Source organism: Marmota monax, unplaced genomic scaffold, assembly GCF_021218885.2.
Source record: "Marmota monax isolate L192 unplaced genomic scaffold, Marmota_monax_Labrador192_F-V1.1 WCK01_AAM20220418_F8-fsc00062, whole genome shotgun sequence".
Lineage (NCBI taxonomy): Eukaryota > Metazoa > Chordata > Mammalia > Rodentia > Sciuridae > Marmota > Marmota monax.
Window position 1 is genome coordinate 4,221,862 of NW_026695221.1, and position 12,394 is coordinate 4,234,255.

Below are 12,394 nucleotides of genomic sequence, written 5' to 3' on the forward strand. Positions count from 1 at the left end.
AACAGGCAAATGCATCTGTCAATTTAGCAGCATCATTTGAGCTCCATCAGTGTGGCGCTGGAGGAGTCCCCTAAATGTTTAATTTCTTCTAATACCATAAGTGCTGTGATAGGTCTTATCAGGACTGTGTTGACTGCACAAGATGAGACAGGGTGTGAAGCAGTTTTCATAAAGGGAGAGATGTTAAAGCACTCACCAAGAACCCATTTAACAGGTTTCTAATAATATCATCTTACATCAACATCACATTTTCATTTGTAACCTCTTCTATGCTGATGTGTACACACAGATTCCTCACCCCTGTCTAAATTCAGTGTTTTCTAGATTGGCTGATAAAATGGTAAGTATGACAAGATTTTCTGATTATGGAGATTGATCAGCACCAAGATCAAAGTATTCCTTTGAGAACTTTGGCTAACTTTGAATTCCAGGGAGAGTTGCCTTTAAGATGCATTGGACCCAAGTTTATCAGAAGTCATATGGCAGAGTCTTCACCAGAACTCAGGACACTTATAGAGTTCTCAGACATTTTTCTAGCCCATATGCAAAATAAATCAAATGTAGGATTAATTTTTGCCCTAAGAGTGGGAAATATAGAGGCATTTATTTACTCATTGAATATTTATTAAGTATTAAGTAAGAGCCAGCCAATCTATATAGGTGTTCCTAAACAAGAAGGGGAAGGAGCCATGAAAGTGAAGTTGTTCAACCCAGCATAGAAACTGTTGTGCACAGGGACAGTGGTGGCTCATGGAAGCCAGGCAGAATGGGTGCAGGAAGTAGGCCTGTAAACTTCTCCAGAAGAATGTGGGCCTGGGCCAGGGATTTTTTTTTTTTTTTTTTCCCAAACAGAGTGGAGTTGAAGCCATTTCAGACAGAGGAACAAACAGAGAAAGGTACCAAAAGGGTGAGACATAATGTGTTCTGGAAACTACTGATGTCACTGAGGTTATAGATGCAATCTGAAGAAGAGGCACCTGGAGGATGTGAGAAGTCAGACAGGGCAGATGGGAGCATGACCTTGGTCAGGCAGGACAGCCCTGGAAACAGTCAGCATGCGGAGCATGCTGCAGTTGGGTGTCTGTGTGTGTGTGAGTGTGAATTGTGTGCGGGGATGGGGAGGGTAAGTATATTCTTAAAGTCAGCCAGGCCTGCAGAAAGACTCTTAGAGGAAAATGAGTCTAAAGACTTGGGTTGTAAATAGAGGAGATCTCCTGTCAAATGTGTTGACCATGAAATAAACAAATAAAAACGAACAAGGAAAGGAAATCAGAGGAACACGAGAAAATTCCTAGAGGTGTTGGGCATATGTTTAATATTCTCGGTTGTAGAAATGATAACAAGTATACATACATATATGTTCAAACTAACCAAATTGTATACATTAATTGTGTGCAGCATTTTTATATGCCAGTGATACCTACTGAGGCTGGAAAAAAAAAATGTATAATAAAAAGTTAAAAGAAGAGACCCAAGACTTTCTCTTCCTCTACCATGTGGGGAAACAGGAAGAAGGATGCCATCTGCAATCCGGGAAGATAGCACTCACCAGTGCCCGATCACAGTGGCACCCAGATCTCAGACTTACAACCTCCAGAACTGTGAGAAATAAAATTTTGTTGTTTAAAAATAAAGAAACAAATGAGGTTTGGGGCATGGTTTAGGGACTAGGGACACTAGACCGAACTAAACAGGGTGTGAAAAGCTGCTTCTTGGTTAGTCAGTGTCTTGCTAGGTGAAATGGATTCCACTTTGAATTCCTCATGATAACAGCACATGCAGGAAGCAAGGAGCATAAACTATTGACAGAGAAAGCCTTATTCTAAATGTCTGATCCTGCCAAAGAGAGTGATGTGCAATTATAACATTCTTAAACAAATAACCAATTTTACTTTACAGGTACCCAGGGTTGCAGGGCCATGGCAAAGTCTGAGGAGCAGGGACATCTTTGTCCTCAGAATTGCATATGCATCTACAGGTTGCTTTAAAGAAAAGGGAAGGAAAGTACTGAAAGCCTGCTTCAGGGGCACAAGCAAACCTAGCCAGGGGAGCTAGGCAATTCATTAAGCCCCCTGGACAGGAAAACCAAAGGGACAAAGACTGCCAAATACCTCGCACTATTTTTATCCCCATGGAAAACAGGGGCCATTGACTTGGGAGGTGGTTGATTTGACATAGTAAATTAGCCTGATGCTTTTAATGTAAAAGATGCCCAGTTATTTGAAATCAGCCCAGGAGTATTGTATTAAGTCTTATTTCTTTAAAAAATACTTGGCATTTGGCTTCTATGCTGAGCCAACGGAAGTGCCCAGAGCTGGAGGGAGGTTGCTATAAAAGGGCAGTCTTTGGATCCCACAGCACAGGGGAAATAAAATTCGCATCCAGCTGGGGTCTTGCCCTGGCCCACCCAGGCTAACACCCACTACCCCAGCATTCTGTGGGGAGAGAGTGAAGAATAGGAAGAGGAGAAAAGGGCACAGAGAGTAAATGCCCAGGGAAAATGGTGAAATGGAAGATTTTTCTTGCAATCTTCCCCAGAGAGGGGCTGCTGGAACTTCCATTTAGACAAATGCCGTCCTTGACAAATGGTAATTTTTTCCCAATACCCGACAAATTACTTGGAGTTAAATTTAATATTTTTTTTTCCTTCAGAAAAGAAATAATCATTAGCCTCAGAAGCAAAATTGGAGTTAAGGCTCCAGTGATATAATAATAATAATTTGCGCTCACATGGATTCTTTCAAGCAAAGGTCTCCGAAGCTTTGCCAAACATTAATTAATTAAGCCTTGCAGGTCCCCCCAGGAGGCAGGTAGCTATTATCTCAGCTTTCCAGATGTGGAAACTGAGTCTCAAGGAGGTAAAAGTGATTTGCCCAAGGTCACTCTGGGAATGAGAAATGGGACAGAGATTGAAATTATGGATTCTGCCCCCAAGGCCAAAGTCAGGGAAGTTTTCTGCATTTTCTCCCACAGGGGCACTGAAGGGGCCAGCTCTGAAGACGCAGGTGGGAAAGGGAGTGGAACCATCTAATGCATATGCAGGACTACTAAGCATATTTAAAAAGACAGGGAGGGGTTCCCCAAACTATTTGATTTGTAAGGTCCAGACTGCCTAGGATTCTGCTAAACTCTAGAAATGAACAGGGTTTGGTTATGAAAGATATGATTACAAAATGTTCAGGAGAGGAAAACACCATGTTTCACTTTTCATGAAATTATTTCCACCTAACCTGTTAGGTTCCTGTTAGACTAAATTAAGAAACACACTGTGAGCAAAATACCCCCCCCCTCCTTTTTTTTCTTCCTACAGTTAAAAAAATGAATAAATTGCAGAAGACAAAGGAAGTAGGTGGACAAGGTGAATTTTAGATGGAAAGCAGGGTGGGGGTGGGGTGGTTCTGCAGGAATCTTGTGTACCTACTGAATCTCTGGGTTTGACACACTATGACATGCCTTGGGCTCTGCTGGGCCTCCTCAGGAATTTGGTGGGCAACTCTGTTTGGAAGAAGAGCAGTGGAAACTGGCCTCTCCCCTCCCTGCCTGGTTTAACAGCTGACAAATTCCATGGGCCAGTTCCCCACCTTCTCCCCCACCCTCCCATCTTGGGTACCGCCGACATATATATTTTGATATTTCCTTGTGAGATTATACCTCACATAATGAATTTGATTCTTCCATCCATTCTCTCTTCCCCTCACAACTCCGCAGCTTCTGAGAGTTTATCTGCTGCAAGATGAATTGCCCAGAGACTCCTGGTGCATCTTTCTTTACACTTCACCTCCCCCACTGCGGATGAGAAATAGACTTTTCCCTCATCCATCATACGTCAGCCTGACAGGGCTGTCGCTCCTCAGACCTGACCCACTGCATCTTTGCTCTCTCTGCCCAACTTTAGTACGTGGCCGGCTTCCTTGGGATCAGTGGGGACCTTTATAAAAGATTTGAAATTGTGGTAGTTGGATCAGAATCCAATAAACAAACAAACAAATAATAAAGGGGCAAAAAGTGAATTTAAAAAACAATGTGTGAATCGGTGCAGATTTCTTGACTCCGTAGACTCTTCTCTTTAAATAGGGTACTGTGAAATTCTAATAAATCCAGTCTTTTTCTTGACGTGTTATCAATCTTCATGCTTCCCTAGAGGGCAAAGGGTAAATCCTATTTGCTTGATTTCGCAGGTTGGGAAAATGACACAAAAAGAGGTGGAGATAGAAGGTTATAACTGAAGGCCAGAGGAATTAGATGTTCTCAAGCCAGGAGAAAGGAGGAAAAATGCAGAAGTGGCCTCTGTGTGATAAGAATAATGAATGTAGGTAGTATATCAACAAATTGGACTATCACTCCTCCTCCTGCTTGTCCCCCAATGGGGACACTGAAGGAGTAAAAATAGATTCTGATTTTCAACACAGGAAAAACCCACTTGTACTGTTGAAGGGGAAGCCAACAGGACAGGCAATGAAGAGGCCACATTTTCAGGCTAGACTGGGATGAAAACCACTGGAATGAACCTGAATAGATACATCTTTAGCCTTTGAGGGAGGGAGAAGGGGCTCTGTGGTTCCTCTCTAAAATAGTCAAAGACTTCTCCAAATATCTCCCTGATCAGTCTTTTTGACTTTTTTTTTTTTTAATTACTAACAGGGTTTGAGATATTAAAAACAATCAAGGAGAGTTAAGACAAGTTATCATATTGAATATTTAAAAAATTCAAAATTAAAAAATTCAATACTTAAAATATTCAAAATAAGCATCTATCTTGGGGAGATTTGAGGAGGGACTCTCTATAATCCTGAGCAAACTGAAAGAACCCAGCTGGCCCTGGTCATTCACGTGACCTGGAAGGGGTGAGTTTTCTCTTTACCAGGACAGGATGGAAGAGCCTTCTAGTACTGTTTCACTAAACCCTGAGGTAGATCACTATGGAAATAAGCCACTAACATGAAGGAGCCCCTGGCAATCGTTAGATGGCTTCACAGCCAGGCTGCCACAGATCAGTTCTATTTTAAGTGTTGAAGGTGTGTGACTGAGTGGTCCCAACATTTGTCTATGGTTTGGTGAAGACACAGCAAGGCCACTGTCCTATAGCTAGTTTTTCTTCATGGTGATATAGACAGAGGGAACCTTTGCTTTCAAATGTTATTGGAAGATTTAATTAAGCACCATTTGAAATTTTTGAATGGAAATTGCCACATTAGTCATGATTATTATCCATTTTCTTTAAACATAGGGCCAACTGCTAAGCTGTTAGGCACAAGCACAGAAATTACAAAAATATTCAAATATCCATTATCTGGGACTTTGTTTGCCAAGCATCCTAACTAATCAGGGGAAGCCTGCTGGAACAGATGGGCCTTACATTGGACCCTTCTAAGCCAGAAACTTGGACATGTTGGGACTGAGGGAATCCAAGTGCCAAATGTTGCTACCATTACAAAGAACTCATTTCTACTCCCCAAAAGCTTGTTTTCATCAAACATTGCATTATCCCACCTGCAGCCTGTTTCTGACTTCTGCGACACATAAAGGGGAAGGTGAGCTTTGACTTCTCCATTGTATGTAGCCAGGAATCTTTCTGGGCTATTTCCAGGCATGGGGAGTGCGAACATAGGGACCCAGAGAAGGCAGAGCACACTTTAAGGAGAGCATTGTTCCAAACTGTTTAATTGCAGGTGCTTCAACATAGAGAAAGTGCCTTCATTTCAACTTCATATTTATGAGTAGTTTACAGAAAGCTTTGGAGCCAAAGGAAACAAATTTGGTAAACACAGTAAGTAATAGATTCAACAAATACAGCTAAGGATAAAGGACTAATTTACATTTAATGAGACAGAGATTGTTTATTAAATAAGAAATGGTTGTGCTTATGAAGATGGCCTTAAAGGTTTTTCAGAAAGAATACATTAAGCTTTGAATATAGCTTTTTCATATTCAAAGGATGTGACTGGAGGGATGGGGGAGGGGGAGAGCCTGAGAATGAATCAGAATGTAAGAAGCTGATAACTTCTTCTGGAATTTAGGGCACTGGACAAAAATGTAATGGAAAATAAATTCCACAAAAGGTTCTCTTCCATGGGTGTTATACTGCAAGCTGACCTCACAGTATTGATTTTTTAAAAAATAGTATATGATTACTAGAGAATTGATGGCATGTTGGAACATATATTCTGGCCTTGACCTTGTATAATGGATTTTTGAATCAAAATTTCTTCAACTGTGTTTACAACTGTGGAGATCTATGCTCGCTGCAGCTGTCTCTGTCATTTCTGAGGAAAAACTGGGGTTTTCCATGTACAAAACTGGAAAACTCTCTAGTTTCCTATGGATGTTAAGACCAAACAAAAAAAAAGTATGAGAATAGACAGTCACCTATAACTACCAGTTGCAAAGACAAACTGAATTGCAGGATTGGCTTGGACATTTTACACTAGGACTTTATAAAATTATGCAGTATAGTAATGGTGCTCATTCATTCTGGGGTACAAATTAGCTTGCTGTGTCTGGTCTTACATAGTTCCACAGGCTGAATTTGAGTCCTGGTCTGTCATGAGATGGTTGGGGCAGAAAAATTCTAGTTTTCACCAATATCCCCTTCTGCTTTAATAGATGAAGAAGATTGCATTTCCAAGCAACTGTTGCAGTTAGATCAACCATGCAATTCTATTCTGGGTAGTGTGATGAGAGTTGAAGTGATGGTTACACTGTCAGGTCAAGTCTTTAGAAGGGATGAAAATATTATTCCCTTGTTCTCTTACTCTTCCCTGTTGTATGGGCTCAGATGTGATGGTGAGTACTGAAGCAGCCACTTTGGAGCTAGAGTTAAAAGTTGCGGTGATGAAGGACACTCCACCAACCCTTAAGAATCTACCTGAAAAAGAAATACATTCAAATCTTGATTAAGTCCCTGTATTTGCAATGTCCTTGTTATAGTGTCTTAGCCTATAAATCAATTAATATAGAACTCAGTTATAAAGATCTTTAAAATTAAAACATTATTATTATTTTTTTTGCATGTTTTAAACACAATGTTTGTGAAGATTTGGGACTATATGTAGTAAATCTGAAAGTGTGAAGTAACTGTGCCACACTTTTCCCCATGATTATTAGGACTACCAATAAGAATTAAATGTGAAGAAAGGAAACCAGATTGTCACTTTAACAAAGGACTACCAAGAAACATTAGAGCTATTGGTAAGTTTTTTTTTCTTTCTTTCTTTTTTCTTTTTCTTCTTCTTCTTCTTCTTCTTCTTCTTTTTTTTAATTGCTAGGGATGGAACCCAAGATTTTGTTCATGCTGGGCACAGCTCAGTTGCTAAGTATTTTATTGTAATGAAAGGAATAGTGTATGGAATAGCCATGTGTTTTACCAAGAAACTTAAAAGATAAATTTTAGATCAGGCTTTTGAGTTCATGTCTGAAACTGCAGACGTAGGGAGGTTGGCTTATCAAAGAAAATTCAAGTCAGCCAGAGAAATACGCTGGCTTTGTGAACAAACATGTTAAACAAATCACACTTTACTCTTCCTCCTTTTTTACATACCCCAACATGCACTTCATAACAATTCCTTTCATTATATTTATTAAGAAAATATTCAAACATCACAGGAAATGGTAAAATATGTCCATCTAGCCATCATTCAGCTTCAGTGGTCATCAAGATTTTGTTGCCTTTGCTTGTATAACTTTGTGTTTTCTTTCTTCTATTTTAAAAAAATTTTTCAGCACAAGTCACATTAACATAGGATAGTACATTAAAAACCTGAATTCTCTGACAGGTTTAAGTCCTATGTAAGGGGAGCATACTGTACCCAGAGATGCAGGAGGAGAGGGAGCACCATCCCTTTTCCTCAGACTGACCTTCGTCCTCTTGAAGACATGAACATTGTGTCCAGCTATTAGGGCAGCACTTGTTTGGCTTTCTAACATCCCATTTTTCAGGTCAAAGCATAAACTGCTTGGATTATTAGAATACTGCTTTCCCTATTCATAAATGATATTCTAAAATTCCCAGCGGATGACTTCAGAATGGTTTTAATAGGGTGAGCAGATACATGGAAAGAAAGGAAATTTCAACAAAACTTGAAAACAAAATCGACGTACATCTGTAGGTCAAAATGAAGAGGCAGCTGAGCCTCTTGAAATAAAAATAGTATTTTTTATATACAACTCAGGATTACGGAAGAAGGCTTCCCTGTCTCTTCCTTTGTTCCATGAAAATCTGAATACTCACAGGCTACTGGACACTATAGATATTTTCAGGTCTATGTCCTTTAAGCCAAGCAGGGCATGTACATCAAATGTGCAGATGGCCATGAAAAGAGCCAGGAACTAAAGGGGCCAGAACTAGGAAGAGCCACTGGAGACCCTCTGCTGCTCCAAGGCTGCAGATAGAGGGACTGCCAAGGGAACAAGGTCACCGTGGTCCAGGTTAGCCCATGTGCCTCTCAGCATCTCTATGCATAGGGTAGTGTCTATGATTGGACTTAGCAGGTAGACTCTCAATGTATAAGATTCTCAGAAAGTTCTCTGGGTGTTTTTCTGCTATATCTGTCAGTACTCAGCAGAATGTGTCAGTGGAGGGCAGTAGGGGACAGGGTTTCACTGGTAGGTGATTTTTTTCTTTTCAGTGGCCTTGATGCAGAATCTCTACATAGCAGCATCAGTGACACCCTCCAAAGCTCAGCTGTGTGCTGCAAGATGAATTGTGTGTCGGTCTCTGGGGCTTAGCTCTTGTTACATTACAGCTTTAAGCTGACACTTAACATTCTTGAAGAGATACGCCTCCATAAACCACTACTCACCTTCTATACCTACCCTTTCCCCACACCCTCTGCTAGCTCCCTGTTAAAAATGCTCCCCAAAGCATCTACCTATGTAAGGCACAAATGCATCAACCACAGGGTTCCCCACTCCCAATGAGCGGACAGAAGCAAAGATAAACACATTCCTATGTGTCCCATAACAGAACTGATAAAACATGATCTAGTTAATTTAAAAACGGATCTTCCAGATTAGAAATGAAATAAATCTATTACAGATGCTTCTTGACTTATGGTGGGGTTATATCCTAATAAACTCATCATAAATTAAAAATATTATTAAGTCAAAAATATTCAAAATGCACTTAATAAACCTAATCTACTGAATATCATTGCTTAGCCTTAAAACATGATCAGAACACATACATCAGCCTCCGTTGGGCAAAAGTCATTCAAAACAAAGCTAATTTTATAATAAAGTGTTGAATACCATACTGAAAGTGAAAAGCAGAGTGAGCATATGGCCATGCTTTCACCGCATCTTGAAGTTGAGTAACAGTTAAGTTGAGCCATCGTGAGTTGGGGACAATCTGCATTGGTTTTAGGCCCGGGAACCCAGGTCTTCTTGAGAAAGAGGGATTTATGGGCATTCAAATTTTTTAAATTCTGATACTATGATTGAGTCATGATGACAGAAGGAATATCTTTCACATATGTCGATCTGTCATAATGAACTCTTACCTACATCTCTGCTTTCTAAGGAGGAGCTTGAAACATAAAAAGGTGAAACTGCCTCTCATGGTCAGATAGTCATGGACAAGGTGGACGTAATGGCCATTCCTCTCTGAATCCTGCTCTGCTTTTCTCCTCAGAGCCAAGTTACCCAATGCACAGAATACCCCATTGTTCACAGAGCATGTCCTGGCAACAAAGACATATGCAACAACCTCCATCACTCTGCTTTCAACATAGCTCCTTCCTTCTTCCCCAAGATAAGTGGATTAGCTAGAGAGATAGCATTCACCTAATGGTTTCCTCCTCCAAAACACTGGAGTGAACTTCCTTTACCCATCATGAAACATTGGTTTCTAAAAAAGGAAGGAAGGAAGGGAGGGAGGGAGGGAGGGAGGGAGGGAGGGAAACCAAGTTATAAATCACCTTTTGCAGTCATACACACACAAATATGCAGATACCTTGAGTGTATGTGTTATCTATCCTCAGCCCCACAATAGTAGGAATAATAGCAATAGCTAACAGTCACAACACGGTCTTCTAACATGTGTTTTTTCATTTAATTGCTAAAATTTTCTGTATGATTGGTGCTTCTTTTATAGTTTTCTACAGAGCCGGAGACTGAGGCACAAAACGTTTAAGTAATTTGTCCCAGGATTCACAACGTGGTAAGTGGCAAAACTGAGCTTTAAATTCTGCCACTCTAGGCTGGGATATAGCTCAGTTGGTAGAGTACTTGCCTCGTGTGCATGAAGCCCTGGGTTCACTCCCCAGAACCACACAAAATTTAAAAAAATAAAAAATAAATAAATTCTACCACTCTACCACTGAGTTACACTCTGAACCCCATGTTTTTGTTTTTCTTGATGGTTTTAATGATTTCATACTTCACTTGGGAAGGTGACTTAGAATTGGATGACAGGTGGACATCAGAGGCCTCCTGTGTCCTAATCTTGCAACTCAAGTTGGTTTTTACTCGTTTCCAATCTTGTATCGTTGTTTGAACTCAGCTCTGAGAGTATATTCTCTGCCATAACGACAACTCTCGTTCTCAAGACACCAAGCCAACATTTCCTGGCAAATACAAGAAAATTTCCTTTGACTCTGTTCCCTTGGAGACTGGCTCACTTCCTCTGGAGGCACATGTACAAAGCTAGAGGCCACATCATGACCAAAGGCAGAGCCTTTGCTGTAATGTAATACTTCCTTGCTCACCAGCACTGGGGCTTGTGTCTTGGGGCTCCATGTGCTCTGTCATCTGTTGGCACTTAAAATTTTTCTATTAAGTCAATTCCTTGAGGGTAGCAGCTGCCTGGGGGAATAAATGTTATCAGAGAAAGTATGTTCTGTGCCTCTTGAGGTTGTCATCCTCCTAGAGGACATTTCTGACAAAAGGACAAGGCAAAAGCTTGGGCCTTTTTTGCCTTGGCAAGAGCTAGCAGTGTTCCTTTCCCTAGACAGTGTCTGAAAATAGAAGCTGCCAACTGATCTGGCACCAACTGAGGGAAGCAAAAATGTCCTCAGTCTGCTCTATGCTTTACTCATTCCTAACCTTCTTATAATTGGGTGTGCTGTGGGTTGCAAATTTTGGGAATGTGTAGGCAATTCAGGACCCTTAGTTAATTCTCCTGTAGTGAGGTGTGGTGTTCTACCATTTATCTCATTAAGAAAAGACCTGGGGTAGGGTGAGGTAGCACACACTTGTAATCCCAGCCACTCTGGAGGCTTAGGCAAGAGGATTCCAAGTTTAAGGTCAGCTTCAACATTTTAGTGAAGCCCTAAAAAATGCAGTGAGACCCTATCTCAAAATAAAAAAAATCAAAAGGGCCAGGGATGTGGTTCAGTAGTAAAACACCTCTGTGTTCAATCCCTAGTACCAAAACAACAACAACAAACAAAAACAAAAACTAGGAAAGCACTAATGAGTTCCAAAGATTTTTTTTTTTTTTTTTTTTTTTTTTTTTTTTTTTTTTACCTGTAAAAGACTGATTCCAATGCAAGTTTAAGTATCAGGATTAATGGCCTCCCTGTCTAATAGAATTCTGCTCAGATAATCTTGTCTTCCCCTCAAAAGTCAACCAAAACAGACACAAACAAAAAGGCACAAGATATAAAATGACTTAGACTATAAATTGGGAGCAATGCTTATATTTATGTATTATTGATGATATGTGTAGAATTATCTGTACTTAACACATATTGGAAATTTAGAAGATGTGTGGGTTCTTTAAGAGCAGTTCTTTTGTCTTGCTATGCTGGGCATCCTGAGACACCTAGAATAGTTCAATTAGGATGTGAAGCTAGGACAGGTGCCCTGCCATCAACAATTTCCATCCCTTGTTCAGGAGAACAGAGAGATAGTGCCCTTCAAAAGGTGATGCAAAGCACTTCAAAGCAGTCATTGAGTTTCTCCAAAAAAATAAATAAAGAGGGGAAAGTCCAGGTAACATTTACATATTTGTTTTAACATAATTGTTCTCTTTTTTTTTTTTTTTGATACCAGAGATTCAACCGAGGAATGCTTAACCATTAAGCCACATAACCAGCCTTTTTAATATTTCATTTAGAGAAAGAGTCTTCCTGAGTTGCTTAGGGCCTCCCTAAGTTCCTGAGGCTGGCTTTGAACTTGCAATCCTCCTGCTTTAGCTGCTGAGATTATAGGCATTTGCCATTGTGCCCAGCTAATATGGTATGTAGCAAAGTACTTCTAATATACAATTTAAACATTGAGGATTGTTTTGCTTCTTATTTATGAATAATCTGATATTGCAGAGTTTGAAGCAATTAAAAATAAAATAGGAGAAATTGGTAGGTGGGGGTATTAAGAAATATCATCAATAGTTCCATTTCTGTTCACAAATTCTTCCTGTCTGTATATGTGTTTTTGAAGGTGATCTAAATGAGCA

The 12,394-nt window shown here is 40.1% G+C and overlaps 1 protein-coding gene across 1 annotated transcript in view; it reads right to left on the bottom strand.

Moving 5' to 3' along the window:
* Positions 1–12,394, bottom strand: part of Ntm (neurotrimin) — a 978,825-nt gene that overhangs the window by 781,305 nt on the left and 185,126 nt on the right. The gene's annotated exons all lie outside the window — the stretch shown is intronic.